Source organism: Chrysochloris asiatica, unplaced genomic scaffold (genome assembly GCF_000296735.1).
Source record: "Chrysochloris asiatica unplaced genomic scaffold, ChrAsi1.0 scaffold00049, whole genome shotgun sequence".
Lineage (NCBI taxonomy): Eukaryota > Metazoa > Chordata > Mammalia > Afrosoricida > Chrysochloridae > Chrysochloris > Chrysochloris asiatica.
The window spans coordinates 2,342,712-2,353,760 of NW_006408567.1; positions in this window are offsets into that span (position 1 = coordinate 2,342,712).

Sequence of the window (11,049 nt, forward strand, 5' to 3'; positions counted from 1 at the left end):
GCAGTCCAGTGCATTAACCCACAGCACCACACTAGGACTCCTTTATTAGTGTAGAGGAATCTAATAGATTTTTCTGTATTGATCTTGTACCCTGCCACCTTACTGAATCTTTCAATGAATTCCATTAATTTTCTTGCTGATTCTGTGGTATTTTCTACATATAGGATCATATCATCTGCAAATAGAGTTTTATTTCTTCTTTGCCAAGTTGGAGACCTTTAATTTCTCTTCCTTATCTTATAGCTCTGGCTAAGACTTCCAGCACAATATTGCTAAAGGTCATCCTTGTCTGATTCTGTTAACAAAGGGAATGCTTTCAGTTTCTCTTAATTATTGCCAACCCTGCTCCTTTTTGATTGCCATTATCTTGATGTATTGTTCCATCCTTGAGTTTTAATCTATTTTTGTTATTGTGTTTAAAATGTGTCTCTTATAGACAACATATTGAAGGGTTCTATTTTTTTAATCCATTCTACTACTTTCTGTCTGTTGACTGCTGCATTTAATCCATTTAATTCCGTGTAAGTTTTGATAGATACAAACTGATTGCAATCATTTTGCTGTGTGTGTTTTTGTGGTGCTGTTGGTTTCTTTGCTTCACATAATTTTCTGTGATGAGTTCATTTTATTTGTGCATTTTCTTCATTCCTCTTGTTTTCAAAATCTTCATGATTTTCCTTTTTCGTGATTTGTTGTGAAGGTATAATTTATTCATTTCTTCCACAGTTTAAAACTGTCTGTTTTATCTTGAAATCTACTTCTGTATCTTCTTTTTTATTGTACAGGTTCTGTGTAATGTGTTTGCCTAGTTTGCTAGACTATTTGAATAAGAACACAGCATCAGGATTGGAGGAAGAATCATTAACAAATGGGATATGCAAATAACACAACCTTACTTGCTAAAAGGAAAGAGGACTTGAAGCACTTACTAATGAAAATCAAATAGCCTTCAGTATGGATTATACCTTAACATAAATAAAATGAAGATCCTCATAACTGGACCAATAAGCCACATTATGATAAACAGGAGAAAAGATCAACATTGTTGAGGATTTCGTTTAACTTTGACCCATAATCATTACCTGTGGAAGCAACAGTCAAGAAACCAAACAACATATTGTATTGGGCAAATCTATTGCAAAAGATCTTTTTAAAAGCAAAGATATCATTTTGAGCTAAGGTGAGCCTGACCCAAGTTATGGAGTTTTCAAGTGCCTCAAATGCACAGGAAAACTGGATAATAAAGAAGAATTGATGTCTTTGAATTATGGTGTTATAAAATACAGAAATGGCTGCAAGCATACATTGACAGAGAACTTCCAGAGGTTCAAGCCGGATTCAGAAGAGAACGTGGAACACGGTATATCATTGCTGATGTCTGATGGATTTTGGCTGAAAGCAGAGATTACCAGAAAGATGTTTACCTGTGTTTTATTGACTATGCAAAGGCTTTCAATTGTGTGGATCATGACAAGTTATGGACAACATTGCAAAGTATGAGTATTCTGGAACACTTAATTGTGCTCAAGAGGAATCTGTACACGGACCAAGAGGCAGTTGTTCAAATAGAACATGGGAGCACTGAATGATTTAAAATTAAGAAAGATGTGTGACAGTGTTGTATTCTTTTTTGTTGTTGTTGTTGTTTTAGTTTTTATTGTGAATTATGTGATACTTTACATGGGAGAACATTAGCTTTACATCATCCTATCTTATTTTGTTTCATTGCAATGGATATAATTCTCTGCATGCATCATCAAACAGCCAAGGGTACACCTCGAAAGCCTGCCCCCTGGCCATCAACACACAGCCCCGCTCCCTCCCTGAGTCTAGAGTGCCGCAGCTCTACCTCTCCATGTCATCGTCTCTACCTCCATATCTGGCATCGCTGTTTCTCTGGATAGAGTCCCGACTCTGCTCTTCTCCTTTGATGGTCCCAGGGTCCTCCACTCCTGGACTGCAAGATCAGCCACTTCCCTCATTTTGTTACAAAACATCTACCTTTACATTTGCAACACTCACAATCAGTCCTGATAGCAATTATTCACTATTGAACCACAAAAGTCTTATTCCCATCTCCTTTCATCAGATCCATCCAGACAGGTTGGAAACCACTCACTGAAGATTCTACCTTCCCCCGTTCCCTCTGAAACTAGACTCTCTCTTGAAAGCTTGTAAGCTGGTCACTTCATGCCTTTGGACATATTGTCAGGAGGGACCAGTCACTAGAGAAGGATATCATGTTTGGTAAGGTGGAGGGTCAGAAAAAGAGAGGAAGACCCACAGTGAGATGGATTGGCAGAGTGGCATTATCAATGGGCTCAAGAGTAGCAACAATCGTGAGGTTGGCCCAGGATGGGGCAGTGTTTCATTCTGTTGTGCATAAGGTGGCTATGAGTTGGTACTGACTCAAAGGCACTTAACAACAACAACAACAAAAGAATATTTACTATACCATAAACTGTCAAAAGAATGAATTAATCTGTTTGGAAGAACATAACAGTCAGAATTCTTCTTAGAAGCGAGGATGATGAGACTTTTCTTTCATGTACTTTGGACATGCTACCAGGAGGGACCAGTCCCTGGAGAAGGATATTTTGCTTGGTAATGTGGAGGGTCAGTGAAAAAGAGGAAGATCCTCCACAAGGTGAACTGATTCCATCAATGGACTCAAACATATTGCCTTAAACACAGGACCAGGGAGTGTATTGTTCTGTTGTTCATAGGGTTGCTATGAGTCAAAACCAATTAGATGGCACCTAACAATGACAACTACAACTACTAACATTATGAAGATCTAGAAAGAATTTTAACAGTTCTTTCTAATATTACAGAAAAGAATGGCTAAATTTGGACACTGTCTTGGTTAGCTATTGCTGTGTAACATACCACCCCAAAATGTACTGACTTTAAACAATGTTGTTGTTGTTAAGTGCCATCAAGTCAGTTCTGACCCATAGCGACCCTGTATAGGATTTCCAAGGAGCAGCTGGTGAGCTTGAACTGCCAACCTTGCAGTTCAAACAGCTTTGCAATCTGACGCATTAGCCTACAGTGCCATGCTTTAAACAACAGGCAATTATTATTTCTCACAAACCTAGAGTTTGTTGAGCAATTTGGCTGGTCTAGAAGAGGTATGGCTGTATTAGATTGAGCTTATTTATGTACTTGTGGTCAGGTGACTGTTAGCTGGTTTAGGAAATCTCAGCTGGGACAATTCATGTGTCTTACTTGTTCACATTTTCCTGGAGGCTATCGTGGCAGTAGAAAATTCCAAGAGAACAAGAAGACATATTGTCAAATTTGTTACTGTCCCATTAGCCAAAACTAGGTCAAAGTCCAAAGTCAATTTGGATAGGTAGTAACAAGAAGTGTGAATAATGGAGGCATGAAAATTCTGGACAATAGTTCAGTCAATATACCACAGATACTTTAAAACTCAAATAATCCTTTTTGGTGAGAATTTTCCAACAGTCATTTACTTTGTATTCAGTAGCTCCATTGAGCAAGTAAAATTATTTACTAATCTTAAATTTATTAATCTTTGCTGTAAGATTAATAAACTTAATAATTGACCTTGCAGGATCCAATGTTGTTGTTGTTAAGTGCCGTCGAGTCGGTTCCGACCCATAGCGACCCTGAACAGGGTTTCCGAGGGTGTAAATCCTTACGGGAGTAGAAAGCCTCATCTTTCTCCCGCGGAGCGGCTGGTAGTTTCGAACCGCTGACCTTAAGGTTCGCAGCCCGATTCGTAACCACTACGCTACAATAGAAAGCAATATTATTTAATGTAAGATGTCCTTTTGGTGTTTTAATATAGTTTTTTTTTTTTCTAGAACCACAATGATTGACTGGTAATATTTGTATTAGAAAAAACCTTAGGCTAAAAATTAGTATTGCTATTTTTGTGTTGTAGAGTTTTTGTGTCCTTCCCATTTGTTTATATTTTGAGGTGAGCACAGAAGTATTTTGAGGACACAATATTGGTCCTTTTTGAAGGTATTTCTATGGACGTAGAAAAGCTGTCAATCGTGCATTCGCTTTGCTTCCTTTTTTTTTTTAATGTCTTGTTGTTGTTGTTCTTAAGTGCCATCGAGTCGATTCCGACCCATAGCGACCCTGTACAGGGTTTCTGAGGAGGAGCTGGTGAGCTTGAACTGCCGATCTTGTAGTTCAAACGGCTTTGCAGTCTGGTACATTAACCCACAGCACCACACCAGGACTCCTTTTATGTCTAACTCCTCTACAAAAAATATCTGCACCCTAGATTGTAGTCTGTGATATAAATCTATAACCAATTTTTACTAGAATTCTAATTAAAAAATTGTTTGAGGGAAATTCCTTGAATGCCATATAATACTTCTTTGTTTATATAACACTTGCCCTTGGATCAAGCCAAATTATCAAAGTTTTAGTTCTTCTGAGGATTGAAATTTTAATAACATTTTGGTATCATGCCATTGTCTTATAATAAAGAATATTAAAAGGACCAGCCAAGTGTAATGGACGCTTGGTTGCGGATGCCAATCAATCCATTTTTATATGACCCATGGGAAAATAGATTTCATCATTCAACCATTATGTTTTCACTTTATGATATATATGAATCTTCCACTCTTCTTGCTTCTCTCTTTAATTGCTGGAAACACTGAGCCAAATGTGTACTGCACTTCTACCCAATGTACAGGGCAATGATAAAACATTTCTGCATACTACTCTTTCCACTTGGATTTATTACTTTTTTGCGTATTTCTTATTTTTTTGCCAAGACAATCCCAATTTAAGAAAAGTTGTATTGATTTTATTTATTTTGATACCAGTTCAGCTGATTCTAACTCATGGTGACCCTTTGTGCATCAAAATAGAACTGTGATTCATAGGAGTTTCAGTGGTTGATTTTTCAGAATTAGATTGCTGTCAAAATGGGTGTCAGAAGAGACGCAGAACCTTCTAAAGCAAATGGAAGAAATGAGGAGGTGAAAGAGCCAAACAGAAAAGTTCAAAGGACAGCTTAAGAATACAAAGCCACGTAATTATAATGAAATGTGCAAAGACTTGGAATTAGAAAACCAAGGAAAAACATACTCTGTGTTTCTCAAGCTGAAAGAACTGAAGAAAATGTTCAAGCATCAACTTACAGTATTGAAGGATTCAATGGACAAAATAATGAATGATGCAGAAAGCAGGAAAAAAAATGGGAAGGAACATACAGAGTTACTTTACCTAAAAGATATGGTCTATATTCAACCATTTCAAGAAGTAGCATATGGTCAAAGGCCAATGTCCTGAAGGAAGAATTCCAAGGTGTAATGAATCATTGGCAAAGAGCAAGGATCTGAGAATTGATAGAACACAAATAAAAATCATTCAACAAACTGATGCAGCACTGGAGGCACTCATTTATCTATGTCAAGATATTTGGAAGGTAGTTACACGGCCAACTTGTTGGAAGAGATTCATATTTGTGCTCATTCTAAAAAGAGTTGCACCAATGGTATGTGACAGTCATCAGATAATATCATTATTATTTCATGCAAGTAAAATTATGCTAAAGATAATTAAAAAATGGTTGCAACAGTACATTGGAACAAGGAATTGCTGGAGGTTTAAGCTGGATTCAGACAAGGATGTAGAACAAGGAATATCACTACTGAAGTTAGATGACTCTTGGCTGAAAGCAGAGGATATCAGAAAGATGTTTATCTGTGCTTTATTGACTTTTCAAAGGCTTTCAACAGTCTAGATCATGACAAGCTATGGATAACATCGCAGCGAATGAGTATTTGGGAACATTTAATTGTGACCAAGAGATAGTCATTTGAACACAACAAGGAGTCACTAAATGGTTCATAATTATGAAAGGTTTCTGTTAGGGTTGTATTTTTTCACCATACTTACTCAGTCTGCGTACTGAGCAGATAAGTCAAGAAGCTGGATTATATGAAGAAGAAGGTGTCATCAGGATTGGAGGTAGACTCATTAACAACCTTTTTGTGATCCGCAGAAAAGACTTAAAATACTTACTGATGAAGATCAAAGACCACAACCTTCAGGATGGATTGCACCTCAATTGTAAAGAAAAAAAATCCTCAGCACTGGAACAATAAGCAACATCATGATAAATGGAGAAAATATTGAAGTTGTCAAAGACTTCATTTTGCTTGGATCCATTATCAACACTCATGGAAACAGCAATCAAGAAACCAAAAGGCATATTGCATTAGGCAAATTTGCTGCACAAGCCCTCTTTAAAATGTTCGAGAACAAAGATACCAATTTGAGGAAAATATCCGGCCCAAGCCATGGTATTTTCAGTAGCCTCATAAGCATGTGAAAGTTGGACAATGAATGAGAAAGACCAGAAAAGAATCAGTGTATTTAAATTATGGTTTTGGAGAAGAATATTAAAATTTCCATGGACTGCCAGAGATTAAACAAATTTATTTTGGAAGAAGTTCATCCAGAATGTTCCTTTGAAGCCTGGATGTCTCATAGTTCCGACATGTTGTCAGAAGGGACCAGCTCCTGGTGAAAGAGATCATACTTAATAAAATGAAGAGTCAGTGAAAAAGACCAAGATCTCCAACAAGATGAATTGGCACAGTGGCAGCAGCAATGTGTTCAAATGTAACAATTGTGAGGATGGTACAGGACTAGGCATTGTTTCATTCTGTTGTGCATAGGGTCTCTATGAATTGGAACTGACTCGACGGCACTTAACAACAACAACAACACGTATCCTGCTTTAACTTAATAGCATCACAAAGACAACATATTGCCAAGTGGAATTATAAGCTCAAGCATAAAGGTTAGAATTTAAAACACATATTTTTGGGGAACATAATTCAACCCACAACGTTCAACCCTTTGCTGCCCCCTACTTCAAGTCCTTGACACATGCAAAAATACAATCACTTTGTCACATTATCCCAAAAGTCTTGAATTTTCAAGTCCAAAATCTCATCTTCTGAATCATGTAAATCAAATATGGTGAGACTTTAAGTCGATTCCATTCTAAGGTAAAATTTCTCTTAATCTGTGAATCACTGAAATTTGCAATGCAAGTGATTTGATTTCAAAGTACAATGGTGGAGCAAGTATAAATAGACATTTTTATTACATATGGGATAAGTTGTGGGGAATGAAGTCATAATGGGTACCAAGCAAGTCCAAAAACCAGCAGAAAGAATTACACTAGCTCTCTTAAGAATTGAAAATAATCCTCTGTTTTCAGAGATTCTGGGTGTTGGCCATGCCCTCTGGATTCTGTCTGGGTGGGGAACCCTCTGCTGTGTTTCTCAGCTCCACCTTCTACACCATCTGGGTGGCAACTCAGCTCCCTTGGTTTTAGATGATGCCATTATTCTAGTTCATCTGAATGCTAAATCCATCCCCTAGTCCCCATAGGTCCCATTCTTTGGCCCCTTAGCATTGCAGCTCTATTCTTCAACTTTGAGTAGCAGTCCCATTCCCTTAGCACACCTTACTGGCAGCACCACACTCTAGAACCCACTTGTTGAAGATCAGATTATTTGAAAAGTAGGAGGCTGTAGCTCCATCCTTTGAGATCCAGGGGACTGTGGCCCCATCCATTGAAACAGAGAAGGTCCTGCCTTCTGTGTGATCTCTGAGATGCTCCAGGGATGGTCATTTTCTTTGGACTGTTCCCTATCTGTAGAATTTCAAGAGGCAGACAGCAGTTTTAATTTTTTGTTCTTTCTCTGTCTCCTTCAGTCTAAACTGATGGGTTTTCTGCTGTAGTACTTGGTTAGATCCATCATTTATAGGTTTAATTTCTTTAACAAATGATTGTGGTCATATGTTCTTATTTTATACAACAGAATTTTCTAGATCTTTTAAGGTTTGTTTTCATTTTGCACAGTTAACTTTTAAATCCATATTTTTCCTCTTCCATTTTACTAAAAGTAGCAAGGAAAGACAATGTGGTCCCTTTAAGATCTTGCTTAGAAATCTCACCAGTTAGATATCTAAGTTTATCAATTATAACTTTTATCTTGCACCAAACATTTGCACATAATTCACACAAGTTCTTTGACACTGCATAAAAAGCATCAGTTTTTCCTTAATTGCCCAATTAAGCTTCGCCTGAAGCACATTTAATGTCCACATTTCTTGCAACATTTTGTTGCTTATGCTATGTGTATTCTATAGTATAATATAGACTTTATAGCTCTCCTCACTTTCTTTTAAGCCTTCACCAGATTGCCTTTTGCTTCCATAACCCTACCAATAATCTTATCAAGACTTTTACTATTAAGCACTTTAAAACTCTACTATCCAATCAATTATCCAATTTCAATACTGCTTCCACATTTTAGGTATCAGTTAGAGCAGCACCCAATTCTTCTGGTACCAAATTATGTGTTATTTATCGTATGTGTGCCTACACAGGGTTGCTGTGAGTCAGAACCAATTTGACAGCACTTAACAACAACAACAGACATAGTACACGTGGATGGATTTGACATTCATTTTCTCACAGTTTAGAAGAATTAGATTCTCTTCAGATTCTGCTTCCTGGAGTCTCCATGTGCCTTTTTTTCTTCTTCATGTTTTATTGTGAATTATATGATATTTTACATGAGAGAACTTTAGTTTTACATTCATTCCACCGTATATCGTTTCATTGCCATGGTTCCAATCCCCTCCATGCATCATCAACTGACCAAAGGGTATACCCTATAAACCTGCCCACTACACTCCCCCCACCCCCATTCTTCAGCACACAGTCCCTTTCCCTCTCTGTATCCAAAGTCCCCAGCCGCTTCATCACTCCACGTCACTCCACATCATCGTCTCTGCCTCTATCTCTGGCCTCGCTGCTTCTCTGGGTAGGGTCTTTGTTGATGGTCCTAGAGACCTCTGCTCCTAAACTGGAGAGTTAATCACTCCCTTCCTTGCTACAAAACGCCTACCTTTACATTTCCAGCCCTCACAATCAGTCCTGATAACAAGCATTCACTATCGTATCACAAGTGACCCTTCTGCATTTCCTTTCATCAGCTCCACCTAGACAGATTGGATAGTACTCACTGGAGATTCTGCCTTTCTCCATGCCCCCTAGCTCTAGGTTCCCTCTTGAAAGCTTGTAAGCCAGTCACTTAGTTGCCTTTGTATTCCCCCCCTCCACCCCACCCCGCAATTTGGGTATCCAATGTCCAAGTTGCCCATCTCTGTCTACTCTGTGTGTGGAGGGGTGGGAATGTTTCTTGCTGTGGCCTCTGTGGCCATGTCACTGTCTCTGGGCCCCGGTGTCCCCAGGTCTTGCCATACTGCTGACCAACCAGGTCCCAATCTGCATTCACAGGAGTCTATTGAATGTGGTTGGACTTAGCTCACAACTTCATTGCTGTTTTTCCTTCACTTCCCCTTATTGGTGACCAGTGTGGTCACTAGCCAGACCATATGCCTGCTTTTGTATTCCCTTTGAGTCTTAGTCTTGGAAGGGGGTTTGCACTGAGGGGACCTGACCACTAGCCTTGATGACTCCCTGGTAAACAGCTTGCTTGTTCTTGTAGTAGTCAATTAGACTGCTATTATTGTTTTTGATTTTTTCTGCTGGTCTGTCTTTCATGAAGTATCTTCTGTTCTTCTAGCCTCTCCAGGCTGGTCTATCTGTCCTTTCAAGTGGAAATTTCCCACTTCAGAAGATTCTGGATGGGGTTTAGGATTCCACCTATAGCTGTATGAAATGCAAAGGCTCCGCAGAAAGCCTCCTTCACTGGGTAAGTTGTAGCCCCATTTTAGGTATTCCAATCAGTTATAAGCTGAAGACAGACTTACAAGTTTTCTATTGTGATGTTTCTGGCTATTCCTTTCTCTCTCCTTCAAGTGTCTATTTTACAATAGTAGGCAAGGGAAACCAAGATTCAAAAGACAGCCAAGTATCTTAACATGTTTTCTCCTCCTTTACCCATTCCAACATTTTTTCTCCTCCTTTACCCATTCCAACCATTCCTCAATCCCTATATGTATACACAACCTGTTGTTCCAAGGTTGTGTATACATCATCATTTACCTCTGTCCCGCTTGGTCCATGCAAACCTGCCTAACTGTTCTCCCATTACCCTTGTTATTCCATTCCCCTCCCCCTTCTTGTGTGTTTCTCACCTTCCCACCCCAAGCTATCCTGTGTCTATTCCCTACCCTGTGCTTCACCTTCTCCTCCCTCCCCTCAACCCACCCCATTCATCCCAATAACCAGCAAATAACTTTTTTTCTCCCTTTTTAGTGTGGGTTCTTTTTCTTAATCTTTTACAATAATGGTCCTATGCAGTATTTCACCTTTTGTGACTGACTAATTCCACTCAGCATAATGTCCTCAAGGTTCATCCATGTTATATGGTGGCTTGCAGCTTCCTTTTTATTCTTCAAGGTAGCATAATATTCCATTGTCTGTATGTACCAACGTTTGTTTATCCATTATTCCATTGATGGGCACTTAGGCTGTCTCCATCTTTTTACTATTGTTAACAGTGCTGCTATGAACATTGGTGTGCATGTATCTATTCATGTTATAGCTTGTGTTTCTTGTGGGTAAATACCAAGTAGAGGAATTGCTGTATCATAAGGTATTTCTGTTTCCAAACTTCTGAGGAAGTGCCATATTGCTTTCCAGAGTGATTCGACCATTTTGCAATCCCAACAACAATGTAGGAGGGCCCCAATCTCTCCGCATTCTCGCCAGCATTTATTGTCCTCTACTTTTTTGATCTTTGCTGGTATTGTGGGTGTGAGATGATATCTCATTGTTGTTTTGATTTGCATCTCTCTAATGGCTAGTGATCATGAACATTTCTTCATATGTTTGTTGACTGCCTAGATCTCCTCCTTGGTAAAGTGTCTGTTCATGTCCTGTGTCCATTTTTTAATTGGGTTATTTATCTTTTTCTTGTAGAGGTGTTGTAGTGTCCTATCTATTTTAGAAATTAGTCCCTTGTCCAATGTGTCATTACAAAAGATTTTTTTCCCCATTCTGTGGGCTCCCTTTTTACTTTTCTGGTGAAGTCTTTTGATGCACATAAGTTA